Source organism: Dermacentor variabilis, chromosome 11 (genome assembly GCF_050947875.1).
Source record: "Dermacentor variabilis isolate Ectoservices chromosome 11, ASM5094787v1, whole genome shotgun sequence".
NCBI lineage: Eukaryota > Metazoa > Arthropoda > Arachnida > Ixodida > Ixodidae > Dermacentor > Dermacentor variabilis.
In genome coordinates this window covers 28,352,330-28,367,760 of record NC_134578.1, presented here as the reverse complement: position 1 = coordinate 28,367,760, position 15,431 = coordinate 28,352,330, and the positions used below count along the sequence as shown (strand labels likewise).

The 15,431-nt window shown below is 49.8% G+C and overlaps 1 protein-coding gene and 1 long non-coding RNA gene across 3 annotated transcripts in view; one reads left to right on the top strand and one right to left on the bottom strand.

The window, feature by feature from the left end:
- The window catches only part of LOC142563808 (uncharacterized), a 144,728-nt gene that overhangs the window by 30,477 nt on the left and 98,820 nt on the right, over positions 1-15,431 (top strand). The gene's annotated exons all lie outside the window — the stretch shown is intronic.
- On the bottom strand, positions 2,552-4,114 carry LOC142563647 (uncharacterized). The gene is made up of 3 exons (XR_012824367.1): positions 3,731-4,114; positions 2,830-2,998; positions 2,552-2,634 (listed from the first exon to the last, which is right to left on the bottom strand). It is a non-coding gene; the product is annotated as an uncharacterized LOC142563647 (long non-coding RNA).

The window sequence follows — 15,431 nt, the reverse complement described above, 5'->3', positions numbered from 1 at the left end:
ATTCGTTACTCGGAAGTTGCCGAGCCGTTTCTTATTAACGTCTTGCCCGCCGCTTGAGTCTGCAAGGCAGACGAGGTGAGGCCGAGCGTGAAAAGCGAGTCGGACATCCCTTTTTCGTATACACGTGTTTTTGTGCGCGTTCGGTCTAAGCTGTGCAAAAAGGAAAGAGAAATGCCAAGCTCCGGTGGGGTCGTGGGAGGATTGGACAGAGAGGGGTGAGTCGTGTCGAGGACAAACTGGTGGCGCTATTACCGGCTTCTGCGTATTCCGGAGCCGTGGTAATTACTTCCTGTTAGCGATGGTTCTCCGGGAGAGTCGCCGGAGGAGCTTGGGCTGAGACACGTCTGAAGGCGGGTGGGTGGGAGCAACGTGAGTGGACGGTACGGCGTGAGCCGTCTCACGGATGCTGTTTGGTTCTGAGCGTGGAAAAAAAAATAGAAAGACAAGCTGACAAGCAGAACACAGAAGGGAACTGCGCGTTCGTGTCTTTAGCCTGCGTTTCGTAAGTTAACCGTGCTTGGTAACCATTTAATTTTCTCGGCGACGAACACCTCCTAACGGTGTTTGATTCGCGAGCTGCACAAATGCCGCTGAGAAAAAGCGAGAATAAAGATAGACGCCGTGTTTCACCGCAGTGTTTACGCTACGGGATGACCGTTCCGTATTACCATACCGCGGTGGCCGTGAACGTTCGAGATGGATATGTTGCTCGATGCCTACGCTGTAAGGCGGTTCCTCATGGAGCGAGCATTCTCGACGAAGTTCGCACGTCAAAAAAATCTGTTCCCCAGACGCGCCGCCGTATTTTTCGTTGCACCGCACTGCAGCGACGAGCGCCGCCCATAAAATGGCCGCGCTGCTGCAGCTGTGTCGTCTGCTACTCGAGCGGCTGGTTTTGCCTCCTGCCAACGCGCGACAATGCCATTTGGATCTCCGGAACAACCGCTCTTTCCTTTGAGGCATTACCGTCCCTCCCGGCATTTCATGTAGGTGCAGAATTCTTTACTTTCCATGCATTTCCGCTCGTGTAGGAGGTTCAGCTCCACTCGGTGGCCCGTCAGCATTTAATTAGGCTTTTGGCTACTCGTAGTTGTCTATTGTTCGTCTGCATGTTATCTTCGGCAGTGTCCCCCCTTTTCTCTACGGACGCCGATAGCCGTATGTGCAAACTGCAACGCATGAGTCAGCAATTTGTAAATTTCGCTTTTGTTCTCCTTGGTGTCGCCTTTAACTTCTGACACTTTTACCCACCAGGTGGGGATTGGGTGCTTTATTTTGTGTACGTGCGTTTCTTTCTTGTCTTTTTTTGTACGTCTGCTTTATCTTCTCGTTACTGCACGCCACCATAAAAGGGCCGTGTAGTCGCCCGTTGCCATTCGCGTTTCCCCTTGCTTGCGACTTGCAGGAATCGGCTAAAACGCGCCTCCGTGGGACAACAAACAAGCTTGCATCCGGGCTCGTACGATGGTTTCTCGTGCTGAAACTGTTTCTATTGAAGAATAAAAAATATTTCCGATAGATCCAGTATGATTGCAACGAAAGTCGAAAGGAGAGTTCCACACAGTGGTGAGGGAACTGTTGAATTACAGTCAGCACCCCGTTATTATTAGTGAACACGACGTTTTGGAATTATTTTTCCTTTCAGACTGCATGGGCAATGCGTTATCTAAGTGCCACGGTTTTCGCGTTCTATTTTGTTTTGGATGCAGCTCATGCAAACAGACGTTTTTCTTTTAAATCTTGTCAAATCAGAAAGGTGGGATCAGCTGCGTGGAATTCTGAAGGACATCACCATATATATATATATATATATATATATATATATATAATAATGTCGACTCATTCTGCTCTGATTAGAGACTTGCCATCGCTCTCGGGTTCAGTGATATTTCAGTGTCTGCATGCATGTTGAACTGTTCAGCAATATGCTAAGCTGGATTTATTTATTTGGTTGTTTACCGTGTTGCAGGAAAGGTCCATTAGAACAAAGACGCCAAATTGTGGCTGTTTATTAATGTTTTGTAACGTAAACCTACTTTATTCGTCACTGCATTCGAATCTTTTGAAAACTTCAAGCACTTGAACTTTTAGTGATGACGTTAACTTGTGGGCAAATATCTGGCCGAAAAGGGCTGCCTCGTCATCGTCTTTGTTTAGCAGCTGATCCACTGCATCAGTGGCCCGGTCTATCTCGCTTTTGTTTTCTGGTGACCATTTTTGAGCGTTTTGCGGCCCCAGTTTTTCAAAGACTGTGGGCTGGTCGAGTTCTTGCTGGAGTACAGATTCTGTGCATGATATACTGGCGCTAGGAGGGCTGCTCATTGCGTCTGCGTCGTATAGGGGTAATTCCTCGTCGTTTGAATCTGTAAATTAAGAAAAGTAAGTTTCATGAATGAGCAGCGGTGGTGAATGTTTTCATATTTTGCTGGGAAGCGACAAAAGACCTATCGTGTTGAAAAGAAAGTGCGTGGCTAGAGAATTCCTGTTTTGAAAGAATTGTAACGTCCTGAATGGATATTCACACTAAACAAACCAAGTTTCTTACCACATTTGTCGCTGTACACACTAATCAGGAATCCATCCGCCGCACTTTCTGTGTCTGTCTCCGTCTCCTCGGTGACGTTGCTCGTAGTACTGCGCAGTATTTTTTTCAATATGTAATTTTCAACTTACACAGTCACCTGACCAACCTCCCTCCCCTCCACATACAGTTTTCGGTATTTTAAACAAACCTTTTTTTTAAACAAAAGCAGCAAGCAAACATATATACTATCCAGAAAACAAGTATAGTTCTCTTTCAAACAGTAGGTATATGAAAACGAGACTTGCTTGCCAATGTCCACTTGATTTTTCACGAACATCAGCCGCTTAAAATATGGCCAGCGGATGCCTTTTTCGTAGTCTGCACCGGATCCACTGGGCTCGCCAGTCTTCCATGCCCGGTGCCTTCTAGCGAAAGTGTCCCGCAAGCCTTTCTAGCGTGTTTGGACGCTGCAACCTAAAAAAAAAGACACCGTCAAAATAAAACGTGAACGCTTCACAACACGAGTACATCTAGATAATCATCTCTCAACCACAGTGATAATTACTAGCACATCTGCCTGCTGTCAAGCTGCGCCGAGTTAGTTGGCAGTGCGCATGGTCTTCATGCTGTTGGTTCTGCACAAGGACATGCGGGACGCTGACTGCGGCTGCATCGCCTTCCTTTCGAGGGATGGGGGCGAAATGCGAAAACACCCGTGTGCTTAGATTTAGGTGCACGTTAAAGAACCCCAGGTGGTCAAAATTTCCGGAGTCCTCCACTACGGCGTGCCTCATAATCAGAAAGTGGTTTTGGCACGTAAAACCCCAAATATTATATATTATATTCCTTTCGAGGCTCACTATTTCTGTGCTTGATGTGGGGGAGGGAGAGGAGGTATTCTGTAAGAGTCCACCTACTGGACTGTCCATTTCGGCCGCTGCTGATTGGATGCAGCTGTACGAGCGAGGAGGAGACGAGCGGCCCCAGCCAATCAGCAGCGGCCGAAATGGACAATCCACTAGGTGGACTCCTACAGAATACCACCACTAGTCTACATATTTTGTACGTACTTGTCCGCATGCTGTTACTGGCGCGATTGCTAATGCTCTAAACGCGAACGGCTTCTCACAGCCCGCGCTCAGCGCGCAGGGCAAGACAGAACTCCGCACGAGCCTTGCGAGACCATCTGGCAAAGTTTTCACTCACCGGCTGGGTCACGTCCACAGTGCGGGAGCGCCTCTTTCCAAGCCATCATCTTTTCCCGCGGATCTTTGTTGTCCGGTCGACGATAGTCCCACAGTATCGGTCGGATCTGCACGGCCCTAATTAACCTGTCGTTGTATTCAAGGCGTGCTGCTTTCGCGGACTGCTTTTTTGGCCCTTAGACGACGTGCTTGCTTTGGAGCCGTGCGGCGCTGATTTCCAGCCGAGTGTCTCTCTCGCAGACGAAGCAATCGTTGCAACGTGGCTAGCTGTTTGCGACGCTACGAAACAACGCAACAAAACGGGAGTAACAGGAGTAGCGGGAGTGGCGCTGCGGGAGCCAGGGGCGTTGTTACAATCGCTAGTAAGTACAGCGGGCGTGGAGTTTCCCGAGGCGCTCGGCGTTTCTGCGCAGGCTCGCGCGTGCTCGGCGCTTCCGGCAGCGAAATTCGCCCGACGAAAATGCCTGTCACGAGCACGAAGGAAGGAAAGCGTAGGAGAGGCCCCTCTGCCAGCATGGATGTGTTGAAGAGAGTGTGTGGCGGAAGTCATGTGCTGTTTTTCGCAAAGGAGCTCTGGGGCTGCCGTTCCCGAACATGCTCGTTGCCATAGCAACCGCGCTCGCGAAGTTCTCGCTGCTGCTTTCGGCCTCCGAAAAGTGAGACGAGGTTTTTTTCGGCCTGAGTCTTTCTCGAAGCCCATTGCGTTCGCGAGACAAGCTGAGTTTGGTAAGCGTGGAAGTTTCGTTTTAGGTCTGTGAGTGACTGCAAGCAACAGAGGCACTCACATATCACCGCGTGGGTCAGCGTCGTCTTCTTAAACGTACTGCGGAAAAGGAGAGAGGCGGGTATGCTTCACTAAACTTACAGAAATTTAGTAGGCTTTCTTCTGATGCGCGTCAGCAACACATACTTCTGACGGCTCGTAGCAGTGCAGACAGAGAGAGAGAGGGGAAAATTCATTTATGAGGATAGTTTTGTTGGGCTGGGTTACATTTCAATGCCAGCACATTTCCCATCGGCTCGGGCGTGCTGACTGGCGGCTCAAAGGGAGATGGAACACCAACATGGCTGGACTTCCCGCTTCAAAAACGTGTCGTCAGGGTCTTTCCCGTGGTTGTTTCTTTCCTCCGTGGAGACGGTTCGGCAGGCGTCGTAAACTTTTTCTATGTCCGGCGTCCGATATTCGCTCCATGAGGGCAGGCCTTTAACGGCGATGATGATCGTGCCTAATACTCAGGGGACGTATTCTGCGATGATCGACGTTGGCCATACTATCGCATCGGCCATGCTTTCGGCATCAGGCGCACGCTCATTGGCTGGTTGAGCAAATTCGGATGGGCTGATTGGCTGGTTGAGCACTACGTCATCCGATTCTGCTCAACCAGCAGGCAATCGGCGCGCGCCTGGCGGCGATGTCATCGCCGAGGCGGCGCTGTCGCCGAAAGTGATCATGGCAGAATACGTCCCCAGGCCTTCCAGAATAACATCTAGAAGTGCGGAGCGGGCAATAATCGTTTCGGTCAATACGACCCGGCATCGCCCATAGTTTGAACGGACACGTTCCAACGCCGGTGGCGTCCGCTCGCCGATGGCGCCAATGCCGCAACGCTACTTTCAAACGCCTCGCTTGCCGCAAACGGGCTTTCTCCGCCGCGTATTCCGGGAAACGCGAATCCCGTTTCGCGTCCTGCCTGCACCGGGCGCCTCTGTATGTACACACGACGAGACTGCGCCTCCTCCTCTCTCTCTCTAGGGCATTCGTCGCAGAGCGCTCTCGACAGGACGCGACACAACGAAGGCGGAAAGTAAAAAGAAAAAAAAAAGCGGTGACAGTTCTGCCACGTTCCCTCTTCTTCGCCGCCCTTATTGCATATGCGACTCCATGCTTATTGTGCATATTTTTTTTTTTGCTATACTCCCCCTTTTGCCCGCGTTCTCCTCACTCCTTTCAGTTTCTACGTCAAGCGAAGAGTAATAAGTACATTCGGCTGGTCGAAACCTAGCGCCCGGAATACATTCGCCTGGTCCATTCAGAGCTGCCGCGCGCCGCGTCAAAGCGCCCTGAGGTGCTCTCACCTTTGACCTGGGAGCGCGACCGAAATCCGAAAAGACAATCGATCGCGTAGCTATCACTGTAGCTGTACACACACACACGCACACGCACACACACACACACACACACACAAACGCGCGCGCGCGCGCAGCTGTAACTAGCTACGCACAAAGCCAACTCCTTATTTCTGCGTCTTCTATTTCGTTGTGATAAAAGCTTTTGGGGTTGTGCATGCCAGAACCACGATCAGATTATGAGGCAATGCGTAGTGGAGCGGGCGCCGGTTTAATTGTGACCGCGTGAGGTTCTTTATAGCGGCACCTTTTGTGTCGTGTTAGGTTCGCATGTTCACCGAAGGGGCCAAACTCCGAGGGTGTGGCCGCTGTCGGTGCCGCGCGTGCGTTGGAAAGACAGCGGTTGTACCCCAAGAGATTGTCGAGGGGGGGGGGAGGGGTTCCGAAAGGGAGGTGACACGGTCATATCGATGGGGTGCCTGCGCCACCGCTGACTTGTTTATTGAAAAAAGAGTGAGAGTGGTTGAACAGCGGCGCTTGGAATGGTTCGTGTTGTGTAGGGTGGCGGGGAGTAGGCTTTTCAGTTTCTTTTTCTCTCTTTTTTTTCTTTTACCACCCGTGCCCGAGGCAGCGCATTTAGATGAGTTCGTCTAGCGGGGAGAGGACATTCACAGACGATAAAAAGAGAGGCGACAGGGCGAGTGAGTCGCTCCCAGCCGACTGAATCTCCAAATTGTGGTAGGGAGGGTGATGTGCAGGGTTGTTCTGAAGCGGCCGTTTTTGGGAAGATTCTTGTTGGAAGATTGCTTCATTGAAATTTCGGGGTGCGGAAAAAGTCTAGATTCGGATATCTAGGGTGCAGAACATCCCTTTGTTAAAGATCATACGCATCACACACAAGAGGAGGGGGAGGGGCTCGGAGAAGTAGGTGATTTTGATACCGAAACTGAATTAAACGCCGCCATTATACCTCGCCGAAACTAACGCATGGCTCAGACGGCGCCACCTCTAGACATGACCTCCGAGATGCAACGCACCGCCTGGCACTGCCCGCGGCGCGTTGAAAAAAATCTCTGAAGACTACGCGCTGGGACTTGCATCATAGCCGCTAACCGCTTGGTGCGCGCGTCGTCTTCTTGGGCGCTATTAAAAAGGCCGTTAATAAAAAAAAATCGCTGCCCAAGGACTACCGTTAACCAGCGAAGCTGAAACGTGCGGCCCCGGTGTTCATCACTACGTTAACCCTGACGGTTCACTAAATCACGGCTTGGCAGGCTGCCGAATCCTCGGTACGCAGCTGCTGCTTGCGCTCGGCCGCACGAGCATGTTCTTGTGCCCGGGCTGCAGCATCGGCGCGGCGTAGACGAGCTCGTTCCTGGTTCCACTCGCGGCGTTGCTCATCGAAAGCTGCCTGCTCCTCAGGCGTTCGTATGACACATGGCCTACCAATTTCGGGACCGGAGAGAAACTGCTACGCGCGCTCTTGCGACGGAGAGCAACGACGTAACTACTGGCGGAGCCAATCGGACGCCCCTCTTTCACTTCCTTTTTTTTCGCACATGCGCATGGGATTGCGCCGGTGGAGTTTCCGGCGTACGGCCGACAGAGGGACGGAAGAATCGGCTAGCCATATACAGCTTCGCTGTTACAAAAGAAAAGATAATCACCAACCTCGTGTTTTTGCCAAGAATGCTTCAGTAGTCTATACTACTCTTGAACAATTTAAGCCAAAGTGCAATTTCGTTGCACTTGACATTTAACAAAAGCTGAGCAATGTGCAACACAGTAAGTGCCTCTCAGTATAAGACACCTATCCAATTGCCATAAAGCGTGCGGTAAAAGACTGCGCAGTAAATTTTCTACGTGAAGAATAATTGCAGTGGCAATTCGTTAAAGTAGCTTCTTTTTTAAATGTTCCTTAAAGTTGGTAGGTATAGGTAACTTCAACGTGCTTTTAACTGTACAACGAAATATGTTTAGCTTTATCAGTAAATTACGATTGCGCTGTAGCAAAATGACCACCCATACACTGAGAGGAGGCTCGGCAAACAAAAAATAACGGAAGACAAAAATTTGGAGGACGCTTAAGCTTCGTCTTTAAGAGTACAACGCGATAGCATTCGAAGATCCCTGTCTGCTTGCCGCGCTTCCAGGCAACTGCAGCTTTTTTTTTTGTTTCTCCACCTTCGCCTCCGCGCGCCACTGCCGCGGATGCGCGGAGGCGAGCGCCACCTGGATAGCGTTGCAAGGAGCCGAGTGGGGCGTGCCGCTCTACGAATGGTATAAACGCTTGAAAATTGAACTTGTGTTCGAGTTTCCGCCTAACAGAATTGTTTTTTGTATATTCAAATTACAATCCGACGCTATCATGCCTGTAGCTTGTGTGTAAGTCGTACTTTATGATTTTTCTGAAGCATTTTACTTTGAGAAATTGAGTTAGCTTGAAGCTAGTCGGAGGGCCTGCGTGGTTCGGCATGCGTAGTTCGGAATGATTTTTCGTTCACAAGATGGTCGACGCCGGACGCCGGCGCCGTGTTCTTTGCGACACGGCGCCCTTCACGCTGTCGCGTTAACAGGCGGCTGGTGACGCGACCGTGAAGTACCCGTTCCACCTCGCCGTGACGTCATTGGTTTGAGCGGCGTCTGTACTCAGATTTCTTCGGTAAAGGAAGCCGGCGTTGCGTTCTCAAAGGAACGAAGTGTTTAACCTAGTACATTTCAAGCACTTTTCCTGAGCCGTGATCTCTCCAGTATGCGCGAGAATGTGCACTGACATCGGTGACGTCACGATGACGTACCCGGCGCTCCAGTTTCGGCGTTCAATCCTAAAGAAATGAGGGAGCTTCGTTTTCGCCGTATAAGCTGGTTTTGTGTTTCTGTTTGAACTTTAACGTTTCTATTCAGGGCGCTTTAAAAAACTTAGTGAGAATGTTTAAGTTCCAAAACCAAGCTCGATTATGAGCCATGTCGTTGGACTCCGGAATAACTTTTGACTACATTGAGTTTCTTAACGTGTGCCTGCACAAGAGCGTTTATTTTACCCCATCAAAATGCGGGCTCCGCGGCCGGGATCGAACCCACGACCTATAGAGCAGCAGTGCAACGCCATAGCCCCTGAACTACCGCGGCGGTTGGCTGTATATAAACCAATACGGAATTTTTACAGTCACCTTCAGCGTAGCCTGACGGGTGCTTCGTTGCAAGCCATTGCTTTCTCGCTTATGCCGCACGTTCTTTTTTCCCTTCATACTCGTCACGAAGAACGCCGCAAAAGAAAACGGCATGAATTTCCTCGGAATCTTCGCAGTTTCCTCTTAATTTAATATGCGAAAACCCTCTCACCCTGGCCCTGGCGTCGGTGTGAAACTTCTAGAGCCCCACCACACTTGCCTCCTGTCTATAAATAGCCGCAAGTCAAGGACAACAACGACAGCGGTAGCGGCGGCCGCCTCTTTCTCTCTCTCTCTCTCTCTCTCTCTCTCTCTCTCTCTCTATTTAACCGTCATCTGATGTGCCGTGACCCGAATGGCTAACGCAGTGCAAGCGTCCGCGCGGTTGCGTGCTTTATGCATTACGTGCGCTTAGCTTGCCGTCGTCTTTGCCAGGCGCGACTTTACCCCTCTGCCATGCTCACGCCGCCTGGTGGTTACAGGAGTAGTAGGCCAGTCGATGACCCGACTTGACGCCGTTTGGAGCCGCGTTAACTGGTCCCGACGCGTCGACGAAAACGGCGCGAGAAACATCGTGGCAGAGAGAGAGCACAACGGGGGCAAGGAATGGTTTAATGGTCGGGCGCCTTTGTACCGTTCTCGCAGTGACTGTGTGTGCGGGTTAATTTTTTAATCTCGATGGAGCCTGTTGAACTCGTCCATAGTATGGGCTGTGAAATAATCCTGTACCTGGAGCGGGGAGGAGGAGAAGGGGGTCTGCTGGTTCTCGTGCACACGCGATTGTATTTTTAAACTGTGTGCGTGCGTACGCACCTGTCTGGGTTAGGGGAATGGGGTGCATTCGCGTCACCCGCCCATCGGGGTTGCTCATAGTCGTCGCAGTGTCGATGTGCGTGTCTAATTGAATGATGTCCTGATATAGCAGGCGCGTGCTCTACGTGTGGACTGAATGAATGAATGGAGTGCCTAGTGCGACGAGCAATAAATCACAAAAAAGCAATAGCCGAAGCAATAACAGAACTGGCAGCACTCATTAGAGAGCTTTAGATTAGGGGACGCAAGCAGCTTGCGCACGGAAGAACTAGGGGCGACAGTAGTGCGCATGCGCAGACTTAGCGGTCTGCGCATGCGCAGTACCGTGGCCCCTAGTGGCGGGTGCTAGCCGCTTGCGTCCCATAATCTAAAACTCTATTATTGCGGCATGCAGGGACCCTTCGTTCGGCGCGGGGCCCTCGACTGCACGGCAACTGTAGAGGCGCTCTCCGTTTCTGCGGTGCTGGAAAGCCGGGCCTAATTCTCTCGGCACGAATGCTCATGAATGGGTTATCGTTTGTTCGCCCACACACACCAACTTTGAAATTATGCGAAATGGAATGCTTGGAAAGCGGGGCGGGTACTCTTTCCGGTTTTTCGATTATTATATCGCGTGCCGGGGAACACTGTTCGCGTATATAGCTGCTGCAAAGTGCGGCAGGCTTATCTCTTCGCGCCGAGTCTCGCTGTTGCGGTGCGGAGTCAATCGCACGACTGGTTTGGCGCCGGCACTACCAGTCTATCCCAGACGCCTGCCAGCCAAGGGCATGCGCATCGTGGATTAGCTAGCACGCAGGCTGGCTGGTGGCCGAAGCTGTAAGCTTTTGGTACGCTTTATATAGGTTTCAAGTAGAGCTGTCTTGCAAATCCATTCTTGTCCAGTTCGATAGCATTACTTCGCGTACCCCTATCCACCTTACCGAATCTGGAGAGGCAAGTGGAACCAATGTAAAACTAAATTGGAAAGAGAGAGAGAGAGAATGAAAAAGAAAATGTAAATAGTTGGGTTCGAAGCAAGCGACATTATACTCCACAACCGCGTCGCGTTTACCCTCAAAACAAACAACTATAAAATAAATTGTAAAGTTGTGTTGTAGCTTTGCTCTCCTGGTTCTTATAGTGTGGGTTTGGCGGGTGATGACAAATGTAGTAGGCGACAGTGATGGAACGAGAAATATCTCTGAAGCCATCGTTTCGGCCAGGATATTCCTCTTGGTTCGGGTACATAGCCTCCGAGACCTGGCGGCACGCGCTGACTACGAGCGCAGCTGGATCTCGGAGGCCAGGTGCCGCGACAGAAAGAAATGTTCTTGCCGAAGCGTACCATGGCCGAGTACTTCGTCTCCATCCTTAGGTGAACTTCCGTCTTTTTCGGATTAAAGATAGCGATGCTATAAAATATGTAATCGCTTGTTGCGTGATATAACGATAAACCTCCCAACTTAATTCGAACCAACCTCAACGACCGGAGGCATAAGCGATCGCGTATTCTAAAGGACGGCATACAAAATTTGAAATCGGTAAGATATTCATGGTACATTAGCATACCCTGTTCCCTACGCTCGCTGTTGTTGTCAGTGATAAATGTGCAGAGCGCAAGAATCGCCTTAAACCGTTCGCAGATCTAATTGAACAAAAATGTCAAAGCGTTTGGGTGGAGTCGCAGCGTACCCTTACGCTTAACTTGTGACATTTTCGATATCTTTCCTTATCTTCGTTTTTCTTTGTTTCGCGTTATACTAGTGTCCAGATACTCTGCAGATTATGAAAATTACTGGCAAACGTCACAGCAGCCTAAATTACTGTAATTCTTGTGCCAACGGAGCAGTTTCGTTACTCGTTAAGCGAATGCGTCGTGACGTCACGATACATTTACCTCGCTTCCTTCCTGCTATCGCTGTGGCCGTCAGGCGCGGGACGCCTCCAGTGAGAAACGCGCGCAGAACTCTTTATGAGCTACGTCATCGTGTCTAGCTTCATTGCTACATGAAGACAGCAAATCTTGCTCCTTGTCATGACGTCACGGTGGCGTCGATGACACGGGCTCCGTGTCTACAGACCCACTCTCGCCTCAAATTAACCTCATCGTTTCCTACAAAAAATTACCACATTGTGAACTTCTGGCCCAGCGATCAATGCGGGCGAAATGGAAAAAAGCGCCAGTGTGCTTGGATTTAGGTGCGCGTTAAAGAAATCCCTTGTGGTAGGTACTGACGGCGTGCGCCTCATAATCGGGTCATGGTTTTGGCACGTATGAAAGCCCAGGATTCAATTAAGCTTTAATATGTCTACGACATGGAAATGCGCACATCGGTACTCCTTCAAATGCAAGCACGGTCGCGAGACGTGACCTGCGCGACATTTGTTTCTAATTGAAAGAGATTATGATATATTGTAAATAGTCATAAGCTTTTCGCCAAGTAGTAGCAGTAGCAGCGTCCCTGTTTTCCTGGTGCCAAGATCGATTATAGAAACAGATGGCGAGGACGTCAGGGGCCGATGGTCTCAAGGGACGCAGCTCGATCGTGCGCTTTGAATGTAAAATCGCCGCTGTCTTGCGTCGCACGCTCACTGAAGAGCGATTGCGCGAATTAACTTGGCTATTACCATTACCAGGTGTTTCATCAAAGGGTTGTTAAGTGATCGTAGCACGTAGAGTAATATATATTGAGACGCTGGCCATGTCTCTTAATAGGCTTGCGCGGGAAATCCAGGAAACCAAGTTCTGCCTCTTGTTTTTATCTCTCCGTTAATTTATGGACTTGTCACGCGCCAAACGAAGCAATACCTTACGAATCTAAATGATACTTTTTGGTGTATGGCCTGCATAAACCTGTTTGGATCGAGAACACTGTTTCATCATTTTTTATTTAACACACTTTCTGTCTGATCTTGACTGCCAACACTATCGTTATCAATTAGGTACGCTTTATTTAACATTTTGCGCTCACTATGCTTGTCAGTTGCGCTCATGACACGCGTGGCTTCATGACCTGAAACTATCGGGCGCTCAACGTTAAAGAAAACAACTGCATGCGAGATAGATGACGCTTACTGATAATTGGAGAACAACTTAAGCCCTCAAAGGGTGCAAATTGTTTCTAATATTACTTTATTTTCTTTGTTCGAGGCTTACTATAATGTAGCGCAACGCGGAACGGCGTGTCTCATGTTGCTGTTCTCTCTGTTATCGTATTGACGGCGCTGCACACAGTGTTCCACTTGTACCCTTTGTCTCGTAAAAACCGAGCTGAAAGTTTTTGGACGTTGAACTTAACCAGTATTGCTGTGGTCATTGCCCTGCCTCGATGAGCGTTCACCCTTGGAACGACTTGCGAGTGTTCCCGACAATGGGTGGGTACAGTAGACCTTAAAAGTAAGCTTGCACAGGCTGGGGTGTGCAGAGCTTCACCGCCCCCCTCCTCCCTCGCATTCCCCGAAACGATCGCTGCTTCAGGAGTCGCCATCGGGGACGCTAGGGTCAACGTACTTGCACTTGTCCCTCTCGCCTTTCACTCCCCCAGCTACAGTACCTTAGCTCTTGGATTTGTTATTTTTTTTCATGCGAATACTGTGCGTACTTTTGCATATGACAACTGGGCTAGCCGTAGGATTTGCCCCCTCCCCGTTTTTTCAGTCGATTCCTGCTAAAATTGCGAGGCATAACTCTGACGCTCGCGATCGTTCCTCTTCCATGGTCCAAGGGATTGATAAATCAAGAATGGATTTGTCTAATCTTCGTGCTCGTGTCTTCTCATGCGGCTTCATTTCGTTGCGCTTTATGTGCTTTTGTTTGTCTAAATCTCTAAGCAATAATAGCTTCTTTTTTTCAAGTACATCGAAGGCAATAAGATTGCTCGCACGGCTCGTCACAGCGAATTGCTGCACTTATAGCGCGACGTCTTGTCGAATGTGAGCGATTTGGAAAGTCACAATGTCGTTTGAAGCCAGAAGGACGAACTTTATAAACAAATCAGTCTTCTACCTATTATTCCCGTGCAAGCCGAAGAGGCATACTTCCAGCTGCCGTAGACAAATACTCGGGATTTTCCTCTATCTCTCTTTTCCTTTGTGCTGGTCGATGTTGAAGGGATGCTCTAGAGAAATGCGTCTCAGTGTTTCTTTAAAAAGCGAAGCAGTGTGGTTGTTGTTAGTGTCTCCACCCTACTGCGCATGCGCGATAAATTGCGCACTTCGTCAGATGGCGGCAGGCGGCGACAGGTGACATTTATAACTAAAATGTAAACGCTGTGCTAAAATGATATAAGGCTTGATGATTACACTTTTCAAACGGCGAATAGAGGTAGTCTTGCGTGGCCGATATATTAAAGGACGTGTGCAAAAAAAAAAAATGGCTACGCGATCCGTAGATTACTAACTGTAGCCTACCGCGTCGCATAGGTTTCGTGGTGCGTAATCTCGACATTATTTAGCCATTGAGAACAGTGATAAGCGACTGTGTTAGCATTCGAAAGAGAGGAACGGCTCCGCCTGCATATTCTGGAAACTTTTGGCATCTTCTGAAACGAGCCAAGGTAACCAGGCGATATTGCCTATCACGCGTGAGGCCAGTCGTGTCAATACGGCAGTTCGGCTGCCAAAGTGGCATTCGGACGCTGCGCGAGAGGTAGGCGGGTTCGAATCCCAGCTGTGGCGGTAACCATGAGAGTTCAATTGTGAAAACGTTCGTGCTCTTAGATTTTAGGTGAACATGCGAATTCTTTTTTATTTGGGGGGGGGGGGGGGGTTGCAGTTAATCCGTATAGTCGTCCCTCTCGTCTGCTATGGCACCCCTCCTAGCGAGGCTGCGGCTTTGGAACACAAGAACGGCGTCATTTATTATAATTATAGACCCCGGTCATTTATTATAGACCTCGCGACACCGCTTATCCCTATCGAAATTCCGCGCAGTCGGGTAGCGAAAGTCGGTCGCGATCACAGTTCGACTGACCTTGACCTCTCTCGTGAAGCCGCCGTCTCGAACACTTTGTACGTATTTCCCCCCCCCCCTTTTGCAGCGACCGGGCTGCCCGACAGACTGGCCCGCTTCTCACGCAGCTGTTGACTTCTTTCTTTTTTCTGCGCTGTGGTGAAAGCAACTGCGACGAACGGAAGCAAAAGCGTCCATACCAGTTGTGTGCCAGGATTTTCTTCTTTTGTGTTTCATCGTACACGTACGTAGCCTTCAACATGATGCTGTATATGTAGACGACGTCTGGCGTCGTCTGCTGTAAAAGCTCGAATAGTAGGCGACGCCATGTTCGCGAGTGCCAACAGGAAGCAGTGATTTCAGCTTTGGCTATGCTATGCACCGGAAAGGCTCATTTGATGTCTCGTTACCTGTACGAGGCTCGAAACTATCTTTCTTACTTTAACCTCGAAGGCGATCACCACGTGGTCAAACAAGTAGTACCTTGGAGCTAGCCTTTAGAGAAGAGAGCTTGTCTGCCTCAAGTCGTTGACGAGACCCTGATATAAGTCTCCTTGTCGAAATGTTCGCGAACAAGAGGCTCAAAGGAGCCCCTTGTCCGACCGCGATTGATTGCTTGGTCTCTTATCTTCCAGTGGAACGCTGTCTCGTTTGAATAACCTCCGCCTCATCACGCGTGCTTCCGATTCAGTGGAAGAGAAAGCAATGCTCGGTAAAGTTAA